This window comes from Podarcis filfolensis, assembly GCF_964270895.1.
Source record: "Podarcis filfolensis genome assembly, chromosome: 14".
Lineage (NCBI taxonomy): Eukaryota > Metazoa > Chordata > Lepidosauria > Squamata > Lacertidae > Podarcis > Podarcis filfolensis.
Window position 1 is genome coordinate 32021626 of NC_139616.1, and position 18029 is coordinate 32039654.

At 41.7% G+C, this 18029-nt stretch overlaps 1 protein-coding gene across 38 annotated transcripts in view; it reads right to left on the minus strand.

The window, feature by feature from the left end:
• RBFOX1 (RNA binding fox-1 homolog 1) overlaps positions 1–18029 on the minus strand; it is a 1446067-nt gene that overhangs the window by 132376 nt on the left and 1295662 nt on the right. The window lies entirely within an intron of this gene.

Consider the following 18029-nt stretch of genomic DNA (forward strand, 5'->3'; position numbering starts at 1 on the left):
CCCTGGAGCCTGAAGAGGATGTCAGAGAGGGCGGAGTAAGCCCCGAAGAGACCAGAGGTGCAGTGGGATTTTGTTTACATCGCTCAGCATCCCCACAGCAGCCGCAGCAGCCACTTTTTCACATATCCTCTAGCCTCCTGTTGGCCCCAGAGCTTCATTTCTAGATGCGGATATATTTGAGGTTTACTACAGTCAAGCAGTGTATGAAGGTTATGAAATGAATAAATAACTGATATCTGCTTTGCAAAAAATGTGTATTAGGCAAAGTTTAATATAAGCATTTGGAAACATTTGTTGATGAATTTTCACGGCAACTTTTAAAAAGATCAAACTTGAGATCAAACTTAAGGTAAAAAAGAAGAGAAACTGAAATTGACCAATTCACCTATCCATAGCTGAGTCTGAAGTCCAGACACATCTGAAGGGTCACAGCTTCCTCATAGGCCAAACAACAACAACAAACCCAAGCCAATTTCCTCACCCTTAAATGCCAGTTTGTAAACTACCTCTTTGGTGTCTGGCTGAGTACTGGAGAAAGGCAGGATGCTGAGTTGCATAGGCCATTAAGTCCAGCCTCACTAATAATCCACAAAAGTTATTAACCCAGAAACTAGCTTGCTTGTCCACACACACCTATTTAAGTCATTGAAGCACAATGATGGCTTAGGAAAAAGAGATTAAACTCCCTTCCAATTTGCAAAAACCTTTCTTGCTCACCACAGGTGACCAGACACAGGGCTGTTTACAAGCCTGCATTTGTCTGACCCAGCATGGCTATTCTTGTGTTCTTAACACTGCAGCAGTAATTGTCCAGACCTATTTCAAGGCAGAGAGGTTTTACACGGGCTGTGTGCAGTGCGCCATGCTCTGAACTCGTTCCCCAGTTTTCATAGCCGCCCTGTGGAAAATATCTTGGTTTTGCTTTGCTGACTTCCCTCTTCTTCCAGCCAGCTGCCACAAAAAACTGCATTCTCAAATGAGATGCAGCATTTTGAATAGAGAAGCAGGGGTAACAGAGCTGCAGGCACCGGTCACTTGATGTTTCCCATCCTTATTATTAAAAAGAAAGAAAAATCACTCGATTGCAGGGCTGCATTCAGGGAGGGGCCTCTGAAGTCTTCAGGAGCCTCCTCTTTCTTTATGCAGAACCAGGAACAGAAAACTTGCAAATCAAGAACTGCTTCTTGCCACTCTTGTGCCTTGTTAAGAAAATAAGAAGAGCCTGCTGGATCAGGCCAAAGGCCCATCTAGTTCAGCATTCTCTTCTCACAGTAGCAGACCTGTGGGAAACCTGCAAGCAGGACCTGAGCACAAGAGCAATCTCCCCTCCTGCAGTTTCCAGCAACTAGTATTCAGAAGCATTACTGCCTCCGACATGGAGGCAGAGCATAGTCTGATTGCCATTGTTCAGTTTTGATCCTTTGCTGGTTTAAAATGCAACACAGATGGAGGGAGCTGCTTCACATGGAATCAGCATCCAGGTTTTTTGGATTTGCACCTTACAGGCAGAACTGCATTGTGGGCAGAACAGCTACAGATATTTCTAGATCAGACTGATTACCTGGATCTGTGCCAGTCTCGGTTCAGGCCAGGGTTTGGGGCTAAATCAGACTTGGCTGCCCTGATGGATGGTCTTTGTAGAGAGCAGGACAGCAACTCTGCTCCTTCTGCTTGATCTCATAACAGCTTGGAATCCTTCTGCAGGGATGGGTATTGGTGGCACTCTGCTGCAGTGACTCAGTTCGTACCTGCCAATTCGTATCAAGTGAGTATCGTTGGAAGAATGTTCTTTAGCCCCCTGGTGTTTACATTATGGGCTGCCACATGACACTATTTTGTACCCAATTCTGTGCAACATCTATATGATGAGTTTTCAAGCAAGGTGTCATCAATACACTGATGATACCCAACTCTACTTCTGTATTACATTCCATGTTTGCACAAAAGGACAGGTGACGCTTCTCACTTCTCATTAGAAATTGTGGTTGGTTTGTGGATTTTCTCTGCCTTCTGTCATGCTCTTCATGTATTTTCATTTAACTATGAGAAGTTAATTACGGAATTGGCAACCTCTTGTTTCCCAATAGGTGACAAACCTGGCCTCTCACTCTGCTTTTGGCCTGGACAGAATTGCTTCTGGACCCGTTTTGCTTTGGAAGCAATGCTGGCTGCCCCAACATGAAGAATTAACCACCATTTCTCCCCTTATTCATCATATGCTCCTGCCTTTGAGGGCTCTTTCAAAATTCTCCTAACCTGAACTTCCCCAAAGTGTTTGCAGTTCCAAACGACCTCAATCAATATAGGGATGTGTTCTGTGCTCCATAGATCAGTGGTTGAGCACATGTCTGCAGAAGGCCCAGGTAGATAACAGAGACCCCTGTCGGAAATCCTGGAGAGCTTCTGGCAGTCAGCATGAGCAATACCGAGCTAGATCAGTCAATATTCTGACTCAATATAAGGCAACTTCTTATCTAGCTTTGCTTGCAGAAGGTCCAAGGTTCAACCCCTGTTACCTCCAAGAAGGGACAAGAGACACCCCTGTCTGAAACCCCAGAGATCCACTGCCAGTCTGTGTTGACAATATTGAGCTAGGTGGATCAATAGACTAGCTCCGTGGTAGAGCAGTGCTTTGCATAGGGAAGGTTCCCTTTGCATAGGGAAGGCCTTGAGAGAGGCCCAGGAAAGACACTGTCAGAAACACTGCTGGCCAGAGTGGACAATACTGAGCTACATGGCTCAGTGGTCTGACTTGATAGAAGCCAGTTTTCTATAATTCCTGGAAGGAAATAAATTCTAATTGAACCACTGGCAATGATATCCAGCCTCTCCTTGAGATGCTTCCTATCGCTGTCTCATTATAGGTACTGTAAATATATTTGGTCATATTGGACACTTATGAACCAGCAAATCCTCAAACATCCCAAAGAGTCATAAAAGTTTAAGAAACAACTGAAGCTTGTGGCGGCTGCAGAACACTGCGGAAGGAACAGAATGTGCTTCCCAGAAGTTTTAGTGTCAAAGACTTCAAAATAAAAAGAAACAAACACAAAGCCATTTACAACATAATTGCCCTGCTGTGAGTTCTGCCTTTGCTGATTTGGATCATCTGCTGATAGCTAATTGGTTTGCGCACATAAAGATGAAATGGCAAGGTCATACCCGTTTGACCTTCTAGCAGCTGAAGCATTCAGTACAGCGGAAACAACAGTAAAGAGGCAACCAGGCAGTGGCTTCCAGCAGAGGAGAAGATAGGGGTTAGGAAGATAAAGTAGGTAAACAGCCTGATTCCACTTTGCAGTATGCCAGGAAAATAACTGGGAGGTTCAGGGGGGCATGGGCCTTTGCATCAAGGCAGAGGGTGGCCATCCCCAAACTTGGTTGGACTCCATAGACTCAACTAGGGATGCAAGTTCATCACATGCAGCGCTGTTTCTGTTCTACTTCAGACAAAAACTGCCTTATTTGACTCTTTGTCTACAATGGTAGATGCTAACATGGCATTATTCCACACCATTCATCCCAGTGCAAAGGAAGGTAAAAGTAAAGGGACCCCTGACCATTAAGGCCAGCCACGGATGACTCAGGGGTTGCGTGCTCATCTCGTTCTATAGGCCGAGGGAGTTTGTCCGCAGACAGCTTCTGGGTCATGTAGCCAGCATGACTAAGCCACTTCTGCCGAACCAGAACAGCACACAGAAATGTCGTTTACCTTCCCGCCGGAACGGTACTTGCATTCTGACGTGCTTTTGAACTACTAGGTTGGCAGGAGCTGGGACCGAACAACAGGAGCTCACCCCGTTGTGGGGATTCGAACTGCCAACCTTCTGATCGGCAAGCCCAAGAGGCTCAGTGGTTAAGAGCACAGTACCACCCGCGTCCCAGTGCAAAGGAAACACAATGCAAATGGGAGTGGGGACATAATCAATTACGTATCATTTGTGAACCAAAAACAACAATAACGCTGAATAATGATAGTATTCCCTGGATTGATTTCTGTTCTGGACATGGGACAAATAAGTGAACAACAACAATTTTCACTGTTGTTTCCATGGGAACTCTCTGATATCTCTGGCCTCAACCAATATGGCCAATGGGCCGATGGATGGAATACTTTGAGCCAATTGACACCTGTGGCCCAACAACATCTGAAAGGTCACTCTGATGCCATGAAAGATGGGTAACATTCAAGTGTGACCCACAGTGCAGAACTTTCTCTAGGTTCTGTGTCCCCTTCAAGGGTCCTCAATCCCTTGTCCCTGTCCGCTAGTAGCAAGCCTATATGATGAGAGTTGAGAAAGACCATGCCACACACCCATCATGGGGGTGGGGGCAAGATGAGACACCCAACACTGGAGTGACACCATTGGTGGGGTGATATGAGACATAGGTTACATTGGAATTGAAACAAGCCCATGTGTTTCCCAAGCCTATATTTCCCAGCTTGGTCAAGTAAGTCCACTGCTAGGTGTGGGCTTGCTTAGGCAAAAAGGTACAAGGAGTCCAGAGTGTGTGCCTATCATGTATATGTGTGGGAGACACCACAGGGAATTTCCCCTCTTGTGTCTTCCCTTCTGAGTCAACACTGGGGGCGGGGTCAAGGTTACACCCACAGTGGCAAATAGATGGTGAAAGGATATCTTAGGGTGAGACTGAGAGAGGAAAGGAAAGCTCCCAGGTGAAAGCTAGGATTGTCTGTCATTTACTATTGGTGGTTGGGATTAAGAACTACCGTTAGATAGAAGATTTGGTATTTGTGCATTGGGGTTTTTCTGTGTGTGTTTTAGATATCTGATGCTCATATTTTCCTCCCTTATTTTTTATGCTGTTGCTGTTACGAGAATCTGTATTTTGTTGTGCAATAATTATTGTGGTATATATGTAACTGTTTGGATTTTTATGTTGCATAGGCAGTGCTGGATTTACGTATAAACTAAACAAGCTATATCTTAGGGCCCCACTCTCTTGGGGGCCCCAAAAAAATTTAAAGGAGAAAAACCTGGATGTACATTTCCACAATATAAGATAAAAAACAAATAAAATAAAACCTACATACAGCAACAGTGTTTTGTGTTGTGTAGGCGACCTATTTGTTATGTGCGGATGGCTTTAGATACCTATTAGCTCCAAAAATTACCATATAGCATACATTCAACACAAAAAACAGCAAAAATTTGTTGTTGACAAAGGACAGCTGGACATATAAAGGGCCCCATTACCTTCGGTAGCTTAGAGCCTCATCAAACCTAAATCCAGCCCTGTGCGTAGATATTATGTTATGTATTGACATTTGTGTTCTATGTTGTAAACTGTCTTTAGCTTTTGTTACCCTTGAACACATCAGGACTTTGCACATGATGTCAATGTACTGAACATGGGGAAGTACTTTAAGATTCTTTCTCCCCTCACCCTTTTTGGTAAAGTTCTTCAACAAGTGTAAAAAATAAATCACTAAAAAGTAGAGGGACAGGAAGGGGGGGACCCATGAAAATTCAGAAGGTCATTTCCACTTGCTTAACACACAGGCAGGATGCCTGAAAGAGAGAGACAGTAAAGAAAGTCAGCTCATTCTGTCTAGAAAAGGATATGAGCTACATGTAGGTTTATTGAGCTGTTCGCAAACTGTGCGGCAAGGCTTGGAATACTGATATCTTCTTACAGCCAACAGGAATTACAAGACCAGAAGGCAGGGGAGTCTTGGTGGCAAAGAGATCCCTAAGTAAAAAAACAAGGGCCCCTTCCTGTCCATATAACATTGAGAATGCCAATAGCAAAGTATTAGACCATCTGCTTTGCAAGCAAAAGATCCCAGTTATTTATGGCTAACTATGGCTGGAAAGGACTGTTCTGCAACCCACAGAGAGCCATTGGCCATTTCAGGTAAGCTAGTGCAGTTAGGAATGCTGCCTGAATTACCCACCAGATTCCATAGTCCCTGAATATGTGTTTGTGTGTATATATTTCTGAGAGCAAATATATTTATAAATGCACATTTTCAGAGAATACACACACACACACACACACACACAAAATATTTAAATATGTGTTTTTGTGCTTTTTTTAAAGAACATGCATTCATGTGGAATATTTTTATATTGTAAACCACCCTGTGATCCCTGGCTGAATGGTGGTATAGAAATTTTAATAATAATAATAATAATAATAATAATAATAATAGAAATAATGGGAATGTGGAACAAACTTTTAGGTGAACACATGTGAAAGTGGCACAACCTAGAAACGGGGTAATTCCCCCATCCCTGATTTTTCTCTTGTGTGTATACATACATATATATATATATATATATATATATATATATATATATATATATATGAAAAAGAATAAGCTCATTGTCAAGCGACAGTCAGTCATGTAGCTGGCAGAGTCAAACAGCTGTGGATGATTCATAATACAGTGTGAAAATAATATAAGGGGAGAAAATAAATAAGGAGAGAAAGGGAGAAAGAAAATTCAGCCCAGAAGCAAGATGCAAAATGCCTTATAACCTGATAAAACCAGTATGAGTTTGCTAATATATGGCGCTTTCTCCATGTTATCATCAAAATCCCATACTTTGTAATACAAAACAGCATTTGACAATATGATTCATAAATCCTTAACGTGATATACTGGCCCGCTGGGGTTTCATTATTTGGATTTCTAGTTTGACCGATTGCATAAAAATACAATCAACCCCCTCAAAATCCATTAGGAGCCATATTATTTCCAGACATGCTAGTGTGTGGAGACACACACACACACATACACACAATTTTCCAACTTTCTTTTATTTTTACTGGCTGCTGTTATAGATATATAAGAATACACTGCAGTCCCTTAATGATAACTATCTTTGAGATAAAAAAAAACCCCACACCAATTATTTGAACATTTAAATGCAACTAATTTTATATCCCATTTTTTTATTCCATTGCTAAGGCAGTATACCGGTGGTTCTCAGGTGGTAAGCCATACAGACACTGACACAAGAGATGGGGGAGGAATCCATTGGATCTAGATTCAGATTGTGACATTTCAGCTGAGTGAGGAGTTTAACCAGAAAAAAAGCAAAACTTGTGGGGCTCCAAGCCTCTCCTTCCCTTCGCTGCATTTCCCCCAGTGTAAAACAAATTTCTCCAACTTGGGGCCGAGTTGATTTTCAGAAAACCTAGAAGGGACCAGCCCAGGGAATGCTGACGCAAGTTTTCTGGAAAACTGAACAAATCTAGAAAAAAAATACAAAGGAGAAGGCTATTGGTGGCTACTAGCCATGATGGCTATGCTCTGCCTCCATGACAAGAGGGAATAATGCTTCTGAGTACCACTTGCTGGAAAGCACTGGAGGGGAGTGTGTTCTTGTGCTTGGCTCCTGCTTGTGGGATTGCCATGATTATCTGGGTGGCAACTGTGAGTACAGAATGCTGGACTGGATGGGCTATTGGCCTTGTTATAAGAATTTAAGGTCTCAAGTATATAAATTAAATGTTAATAAATTCACGAGGCAAACGCATATGTAAGTATGTAAACCACGTGTCTAAAATAGTACAGGAGAACAATCCTGAAACCATTTTGACTCTCCCAAATTGACCTCAAATGTTTCTCTGCAAGGAGGAAGGAAATGGGAAAGCCTGTCCATTGTCTTTTGCTTACCTGTCTTTAGGGCATCTTTGTAAGCATAGGGTGAGCCTGTGACCTGATTCAGGAATTAAAGTATTTACAGGCACAAAAGAATGGCCAGGTTGCCCAAGTAAGCAATCACTGGCCATTGTCAGGTATCCTGGCGGACAGGATCTCTGTTGTAGACTGCCTCCTTCTGTGATGTATGTATCATGTTTTTCGGGGTGGTCTTGAGCTACAGGGTGGACAATTTCAAAAGTCTATATAAGGTCTTGCACACCATGGTTCTGGGTTCCTCCTCCCTTCTGCATGTGGTGAATGAGGACCCTCTTGCAACAGTTTAATGAAGATCAGGCTTACTAGCTGCTTTGCTTCTCAATATTCTCCGTTTGGCCTCTGTTATTTTCTCCTACCAATAGGTGACTCTATACGGGCTTAAGGACTCTACTTAAGGACTCTATACGGGCTCTTGGATACCCCACAAGGGAAAAGGAGCAGATTTTGTTTACATCAACCTGATGCAACAGGCTGTTCTTATGTTCTTACCTGGGCACCATGGTATAAGAACATACAAAGAGTCCTGCTAGATTGACTGAGTGGCCCATCTGATCCAGCATTCTGTTTTCACAGCAGTCACTCACTTGCCCATGGGAAGCCCACAAACAGCAGTGTTCCCCCCACTTGTGATCTCAGTGTATGAAATCCTGGAATAACCCTCTCCCTTGTCACCCCTCTCTTTTTTTCTTTTTGCAACTGGGTACCATTCACACTGAAAATAACAAATGCATATTTACGATCTAGCAGGTTCATTTCTGTGCTTTACAATCTTCCACACTTCATTAACCTTTAGTTCCACAAGCATTTATGATCTCATAAGGATTTATTCAAATGGAATAGCTAATATATATCTGAGCAACTATATTTTGGCCATCATTATTTTTATAGAAAAAAACCTCATAAAACCCTAGAGTAGCTACACTTTAAACAACTATACATTTTGTGTAGTCTGGATACATTTTAACGAAATGATGGAATGGTTCCTCTTAGCTAGTACAGAGATATTAGGGGCCTGCTGCCAATTAGTTGGCAGGTGGTTCTTTCAATTCAGTTTGTGATCTTCATATTCCTATTTGACAGATTCTTCGAGGAGAAGGCTACCAATGGCTACTAGCAATGCTAGCTATGTTTCACCTCCATTGTCAGTGTCCCTGTGAATATCAGTTTCTGGGGAACCACGAGTAGGGAGAATTGCAGTTGTGCTCAGGTTTTGGCTTGTGGGTTTCCCATGGGCATCTGGTTGACTACTGGTTGAATGGGATTCTAGATTAGATAGACCTCTGAGCTACTGGTAATCCAGCAGGGTTCCTCTCATGTCCTTCCATCAGCCTCTCTTTGTCTCTCAATTTTATTTCCCTTGAGGTTCATTCCTTTCTTTGTGGTTTTTATGTCCCACCTTTGTGGGTTTTACACCCTTCCTGTCCTCCTGTTATTTAACAGAAGACTTACATAAATATCATGGCAATATGTACACATCATAAAACAAACATTAGCAATGTAAGAAAACAACAGTGGCAACATTTAGAAGAACAGCAGCACCACACTTGCTACCCTGTGAAATTAACCAGCAAATGCCTGGTGAAATAAATACGCTTTGAAGTACACTCAGAACATTGCCGGTGTGAGAGACAATCTGATAACTGTTGGAAAGGAGCCACCACCAACAGGGCCCTGCTCTACACCACTGCCGCATGGATCTGAGAATTGGTACCATCATGAAGAAGAAGAAGAGTTTTGGATTTGATATCCCGCTTTATCACTACCCAAAGGAGTCTCAAAGTGACTAACATTCTCCTTTCCCTTCCTCCCCCACAACAAACACTCTGTGAGGTGAGTGGGGCTGAGAGACTTCAGAGAAGTGTGACTAGCCCAAGGTCACCCAGCAGCTGCATGTGGAGGAGCGGGGACGCGAACCCGGTTCACCAGATTACGAGTCTATCGCTCCGAACCACTACACCACACTGGCAAGGACTCACCAACTCTTAGAGTCCTAATCCTGGCTTTCTCCCATGTCAAGGGTCCTTAGCCTGCTGCTTTACTGGGCCCTTATTTCTCAATTGAATTTTATATATTCTCCTTTCTCTCTCAGGTTCTGTGTCTCTCACTAGAAGAGTCATAGTCCAGACCATCTAGAAGGCAGCACATTGGCTGCTGCTCATTTAAGGGATGTATATCCTATCCTTTGACTTACAGCAGCATTGAAACATTCACTTAAAACAATACAAAATCCAATAACTTTATAGATTAAAGTAACAGGCAGCAGCACAGTGAAAACAGCAGAACTGTTTTCAGACACAATGTTAAACCGTAGTTTAGTGTTTCATGCAAGAGCCTGCTCCCACCCCACTGTTCTCCTCTGGCACTCTAAGGAGAAAATCAGAAACATGTGCTTCCATTTCAGACTAATGGGCATGATGTCAGTGGCTTTACATGCACAAAGATAGGGGTAGGGCTCTAAGCCCACATCAGGTTCCTTCCAAGCCTCTTCGGATTTCCAGTGCCCGCCCTCAGTTGTAGCATAGGTTTATTCTGGTCAGTTTAGGGCTATCCATGTTTCAACAGCATGATAAATTTATTTAGCACCTTGACCCTTGTATAACAAGCAACCTAAACTCCAGTGCCCCCTGTGGTCAGAGCAGAAAATGTACTGGCAGCCTCTTCAATATATTACAAATACTTACATGAGATGTTCAGATCATTTTATGTAAAATATTGCAGGGTGCTCCCATTGGGAGTCCAACTGCAGTTAGACCAAGGAAGCATAGAATTCACCATATATAGCTGTGCTAGCCTATTGGCATTATATTTTTGTCCTTGTGCACACCGCTTCCACATAAAATATTTAGGTTGCATTCAGAAACAGCTGGATCTTACGTGAATGCTTAGTCAATTAAACAGCAGTTGACACCTTTAGATGCACTTTCAAGCAACAAAAAATCAACAAGACAGCGCACAGAAAAGAACTGCCAAATTTAATTACCCTTTTCCCCTCCCCTCCCCTGTTTTCTGGTAGGTGCGTTGCTATTTTGAGATGATCAAAGTAAAAATAAAGATAAAAGGCTGTTGATTAAGGTGCAGAACACACACAAGCACCACAAAGGGGGACAATTACACAAATAAGCCATTGTTGCCTCAAAGAAAGTCAAAGTTTGCTGGGTACTAGTGGAAATTGCTGGCTCAGAATCATTCATGCCACAGTGAAGGTAAGAGCATAAAAAGAGCCTGCAGGATCAGGCCAGTGGCCCATCTAATCAACCATCCTGCTCTCACAGTGGCCTATGGGAAGACCAGAAGCAGGACCTGAAATGAACCATAACAAACTAGCAAACAAACCTGGGGGAGGGGGAGACAGAATGCTCCCTTCTGTCATCCCAAAGCAGATGTCAATTATTCTTTAGCATATGACTAAAGAGTCCTCTAGATGTTGATGGACTACAACTTCCATTATCCCCAATCACTGGTTATGCTAGTTCAGACTTATGGGAGTTGTAGTCCAATAACATCTGGAGAGTACCATGTTGGCTATATCTAGCACACATCTTTCTCACATAACTGAAGTCAAGTTTGGTAAGGTCTGTGCGATTCCCAGGCCAGCTTTCATTCAGACTTGACCAGACCTCACCTCATCTGTCCTGACCCATCCAAAACACCATGACAGACACTCTTACTTGTGAGTAAGAAAAATATCTTTTTTCAGGCTAGCACTGATACAGATTCAACTGCACCCAAACCAGATTAGTAAGTGCACAAGCAAGGCAAGGGATTCAGAACTCAATGGACCTCCTGCCCAGCTTTTACAGATGAGGTGAAGAACTTTCACTCATGAATTTTCACTCCTACTCTATGGAAATTCCAAACGTGCAGACCCACACTTCATCTGGGCAAATGTGTCTGAAGCCATCTACGGAGGCAGTGCCTGGTTCTCAGCTCTCTCTCTGTGTATAAATAAACTCAACCCTTCTGTTTATAATGAGGACTAGCAACCGTATAGGAAGGAAGATAGAACATATAACTGTTACAATCACCAAACCCAGGAGAATAGTGATGGCAAATTCAATTGCAGATGGGGCAATTTTATATCAACACTTATTCTATTTCACTGAGTAATATCACTATTAAATATATGTGGTGACATTGTATCAGCAGAGGAGGAATTATGAAAGTGGCTCATAAAATGCAGAAATACGTTTCCCCTTTCGGCACTGCTTATATTCTTATATTACGATCTGAACATTATGAACCCCTCTGTGAATTAGCATCTTTTGTAGTCATCTCTCCTTGCTTCTTTTCTTCTTTCCAAAGTAATTGCTCCATCACAACAACATTAGGGCTACATGGTTTCATTACCAAGGGGCAGATTGTTTAAGTGTGTGAGAGAGGGAGGGAGGGAGCCTTGAATGATCCTGTATGTGGATACAGATCTTCATATCTATTTATTTAAAGTCCTCACTCCCATGCTTGCATAGATCTGTGCCTGACAGAAGCAAGAATAAATGTGTTATGTTGGTACAGCTATTTGCCTGCCCACCCCCTGACTTCTCCCAGCTGCCTAGCTGGAGTTTGGATTGTCCTGTGAGTTCCAAACCAGTAGTGACTGGTGCCCATTGAGAATGGTAGACAGAAGGCAGGGAGGCCAACAGTAAGTGGCGCCATCCACACATTCTGTACTGAGGACAGAATAAGGTGGTTGGGGCAAAGCCCCTTGTGCCCTAATGGACCAGCCTCCTCTGTGATGCATCTATTCATCCAGGTCATCTCATATTGGAATTCACACAGACTTAATTTCTCTTCCCTCTCAAGAAGACGCCCCCAGTATCTGCACAAATAAAGCTATCACACAGAGACCTATTTTCCTGCACTGCTCTCATTCTGTGCTGCCTACAAATATCTAAAATAATTCCAGACCTTCAATAGCACCAAGGCCCAAAATATATTCTCCTGGAGAGCGGGGCTGGTGGGGGACAGTCTGAAGTGAAGGACTCCACTTGCAAGATTTCACTCCAATTTAATAAGCGTCATTGCAACTGACAACTTCTTTCTACCCATAAACAAACTACTACCAGCCTGCCAATTACAAAAGTCGGGGGGAGCCATCATTAACTGAGCTTAACCTGGAAGAGATATCCCTCTTCGCATTTAGCGAAAAGGAGAATTACCTTTCACATAATAATCCTAGGGAAGAATCAATTTTAATTAAAGTGTTATAATGTGAAGCCAAGATGTTGAAGGTCAGATGCAATTTAAGCTATAAATTAGCTCTTTCATTTTGACTAAGTCTGCTTTGAAACTAGTGGTTTGTTTATTCAGCAGAATACACAACTTTGGGGGGTTTGGTTCCTCCTCCCTCTTCCTCACCCCATGAGAAATATTTAACACCTTAAGTGCATTGTAAACAATGAGAACCACCAATATTGAAAACCGGTAATACAATACGTAAGGATATGAAAAGAATACAATAGCTAAATGTGCAAAGAATAGCTGAAACATGGAAATGTGAAGCACAGTCCAGTTAAAAACAAAGGAGCACGAGTATAGGAAGCAGGTGGATATGAGCTCTGTAAAGTTGTTGGTGTTACGTAGGTCTCCGTATGTGCCACTTAAGGTTATCAACTGTCAGATAAATTATACGTAGTATAGTAGTTCAAGATCACAGTGAGAGATTAGTGTCAAAGGCCCATTACTATTTCTGCAGCAGGGGTCCCTGTCTGCAAGTCCTAGAGCTACCTGATCAGGATGAAAATGGAGCATTTTAGCCACTGAGAAGTCATCTCACCCATTGTGCTGATTGGAGCCAATCAGAACGACAACAGGTGTATCAGCCACTAAGGACTGGCTCCTAGGGTCACTCTAAATAAGGGACGCAGGAAAAGCACTAAGGAAGAATTGTTCTATATGCTCCAAACCTTTAGGAACACTGAAAACACAAGGTGTTTCAGTTTCAATGGAAAGAGGTGCAAGCTCTGTTACGTACAAGGAAAGCACAGATTACATCGCTCCAAGAAAAGATACTGGAGCACTCAGAATCATTTGCCCATGCGCATGCACAGAAATTAGTAGATGTAGCCGAAAGGGAACACATGGGCATCTGCATTGATCATTGCAATGCACCCCTAGTTATCATAATCTTAGATGGGGTGTGCCTGTGAGGGGGCCTGGCTGTGACTATCATGAAGGGATCTTGCACTTCTGAATTTGCCACTGCACTACTGTCTATAACAAAATGGGAAAGGGCTGCAGCCAAGCACTAGAGCATCTCCTTTGCATGCAGAAGCTCCCAAGTTCAATCACGGGTGTCTCTAAGTTGTGTGGTTTCCAACCTCTATTCACTGCATGCAGCATTGTTTCCATTCTGCTCCAGTTCATCTTCTTGCAAAACTTTCATTATTCGCCTTGCTTCCTTCTGTGATGAAATGATGTACATTATATAATTTACATTGTTGTTTAATTATCCTACCCTATTCATTTCAACGGAAAGGAAATTCAATGCAAATGTTGGGGGGGGGTCAATTAAGTATAATTTGCAGGCTGAAAAGAACAACAACAACAACAACAACAACAGTGGATACTGATTGTATTCACTGGATTGAGTTTTGTTCCAGACATGGAACAAATAAGTGAATATTGGCATTTTCTACTCCTATTTCCATTTTCATCAGAGTTCTCACATCTCTACTATTAATATAAATTATTATTATTATTATTATTATTTTTAAAAAGAGAGAAAAGCAAATAATTAATTCAGCGTGATCCAGCTGAAACTAAGCACTTGTTTAACTCTTTGACAAATTTGGTTTGGTTCACAATTTAAAGTAAATCTAATTGATTTACACTTTGCAGATCTGTGTGTAAATCAAAATAGTGGCTAGCCTTCAAATTTCACATCCCCCCCCCAAAAAAAAAAGCTCAACAACTCTGGTCAATCCAATGGGTAGATCACTGCCAGTTTATTTATAGTAGGAGTAGATCGCAGTCTCTTGGAAGTTGGACATCCCTGTATTAGTGGAAAGTGTGCATAAAATGTATATATATATTAGTGGAAATTTATCAGTGGAAATTACACACCCAAATGTATCATATTGTCTAAAATTGCTTTCAAAAACTGATTATTAGGAGGAATGCACACAAAAATGTTAATGATTTTTCGTGAAGATCACAAAGAGTTGTGGAAATATGGCAAACTGAAGATTGGGGAAATGAGAAACAGAGGGTCATCAAAACTGACAGATTTCTTCCTCTAGACACTTTGATTGAAACTGAATGAGCTTAACTTTGTCCAGACTTCACTGAGAACATTGCTTTACTATTTGCAGTGGCAATAATGTGTTAGCCATTATCACTCTCATCTGATAACAGAAATGATTTCTTTATCATTCTCTTCATTACTATGTATCTTTTTGCCTATGAATATGATCACGTTCTTGACATCCAGCTGTTGCTGTTGTTTCTTAAACCAGATCAACACAGCCTAGTTTCTAATCTGTGGGGCAATTTGGCGGACTCTTTGATGCACATTCCCACACCATGCAATGTAGTTACAAAGCAATGTAATGTAGCCAACCCCTTTAAAATGCTGCTCAGTGCCTATGATGATGATGCTTTTCAACTGTAATACATGTTTGTTTCATTGGGCACACATTTGGCTAAACATCAGGAACTTGCTTTCATGTGCAACCCCCACCTTCATACTTTGCTTCATGAACCTTCACACTTTCCATACACTGAACTTTTTAAAAAATGTTGTATATGAGGTGGGATTTTTAACCTTACTCCTTTCTAATGTAAGCAGAAGCAGATCCAGCAAAATAAGGGACAGAACATCTAAATTACTAGCAAGTTTCCTTCCCTATAAGAATGGATGGGTGAATCTATTTCCTGTCCATTTCAGTTCCCCATTAGTTCATTCAGAAATCCATTCCATCCCATTTTCACATCATTCTGTTAATTAAAATCTCACAGTTCAACTATGTACTGTGTGAAGAAGTCATTCAGTTTTGTTGGATAGCCCCATGTTCCACTATTATGAGAGAGGAAGAAGTTATGAATGACAGGGATAAGTGGATAGGGATAAGTTTTTATCCCTATCCACTTTCTCTACACCATGTGCAATGTTATAAATGTGCATCTTGTCCTCCTAAACTAGAAAGTCTCAAATGTTGTAACCTTATAGGTTCTGTATGCTTCTGTTTATACAAGAGATTATACAAGTGGAAGCAAAGCTTTGGATATAGCTTGTTTCTCATTCAGTCCTCCAGTGCAAGTGTGGAAAACGAGCCTCTTCCATAAGTGGATCATGACTTTCAAATGTGGTAGAGCACCTTTTGGATACAAGTGAGAACATTTTGCTTGTTTGTTTTGCAGAGGCTGAATTGTTTACCAGACATGAATCCATTAATAAAGCCTGATGCCACACATTCTGAGATATACAATGTCTCCTGAAATTCTAAAAAACAACCCAAAGTGAAGCAAAATGCACTATTTGGATATGAAACAAACCAAAACAAATGGGGATTGGGGTAGCTCATAAACTGGTGACAACATGGCTTGGATGTGCGATGCAGATGTTGCAATGGTCACAACAAACAACAGAAAATGCACACTTTTTTGCTATATTCAGTGATATCTTTTATGTGTGGGGTGTTTTTTTTATGAAAAGAAGTCTATTTGGAAGGAACTGTAGAGGGGGTGGGCAGACTTGAAGTCTGCAGGATTTATTTTGCTTTCTCCCTAGAACCCTGAAAGCGCCAGCTGGAGCTAGGATGTCAGAGAATTTTCACAAAAATGAAAACAGGAGTGGAAATTGCTGAATTTTGCTTATTTCTGGAATGAAAATCAATCCACTAAATAGAATTGGTAGTCACTGTTGTTGCCGCTTTCAGTCACCTCAAAAATGATATTGTAGAGTTGGAAAGAGTTCAAAAAAGGGCAACCAAAATTATCAAAATGGTGGAGCAACTCTCCTATGAAGAAGGGTTGCAGCATCTGGGACTTCCTAGTTCAGAGAAAACACAAGTAGGAGGCAACATAACTGAAGTTTATTAAATTATGCATGGCATGGAGAAAGTGGATCGAGAAAAATTTTGCTCTCGCTTTCATAACACTAGAACTCATGGACATCCAATGAAGATGAATGTTGCAAGATTCAGGTTAGATAAAAGCGACTCATTCACACAGTGTACAGTTGAACTACTCATTCCCCGCACACCACACCTCCTGGGCCCAGAAGTCAGCATTGATCATTCTGATTTAGACTAAATTAAAGAAAAATATTGTCTCACCTTCTGAAATATGATTTGCTAGGTGGGAAGCTGGCGGGTTAAAATGTCTAGCTGGAAACAGAACGAATTTGAAGCCAGTGGAAACCTGACTGTTTCCTATCAGAGCTCCATGCTTGGAAATCAGGGAGGGAGCCTGGCTTAATTCTAGAAGCCCAAGTGTTGATCTGATCTAGAAGGGCTCTTCTTATGTTCTTATGCTCTGATGGGTCTCTGCTTATGTTCTTATGGAAAACCTTATGGTGTCTGTGGCCGCTGGCATATTTGTGCTTAAGCCAATCAATTTACACACAAGCCTTTGAAGATATTTCTGTTATCCAGAAACTCCTGAGGATGATGTTATTCAAAACATGTTGGGCATAATAAATAAAATTTTAAGCACCTCCTACCTTCTGTATGAATTAGGTGTATAATTGTTCATTAAACTCTGCAGTATACCGATTCTCAATAACTGAGGATAAAAGGTTGAAACACCCAACTGTTTAATCCACCAGATGTCATCCTAATAATCTCTTGGAGGCCATAGTTTTCAACAAAGAGAGCTACTAGGAACCACACACTAGGAACATGATATGTCAAATACATTTTTTCGCACAGCAATGTTCTGTCAATGATTGTGGTAAGCTAGGGGACAATTATAGCATTATGCACAGTTAATCTCACACATAAGTAGGTGAACCCCATGTGCAGAATAAATACATGCAAACATGCAAGCACCTTAGATGGGAAGCCATGTTTCACACATACAGAGCCAGGTATTATTTTAAAGCCCTGGTGGTAAATCATCACAACTGAAATGAATACTTCACACTCCAAATACACAGTACTTAACAATCTCATATTAGCAGAAGAGATCCCTGTCCCAATGAAATCACAAACTAAATGTAGGCTAGTGGAGGAAGGGGAGAAAATGATGCACACAAGCAAACAGTTACCTCTATTCAGGCAGCATTCAGTTTTGGATTGGACAGGTCAGATTTCAATACTCAGATTTCAGTTTTCTGGTTTTACCAGGAAACAGAAGCTTGAGCTGGAGACTCTTCCCGTGGCTCCAGCTCAAAACCCCACTGATGCAAGAGGAG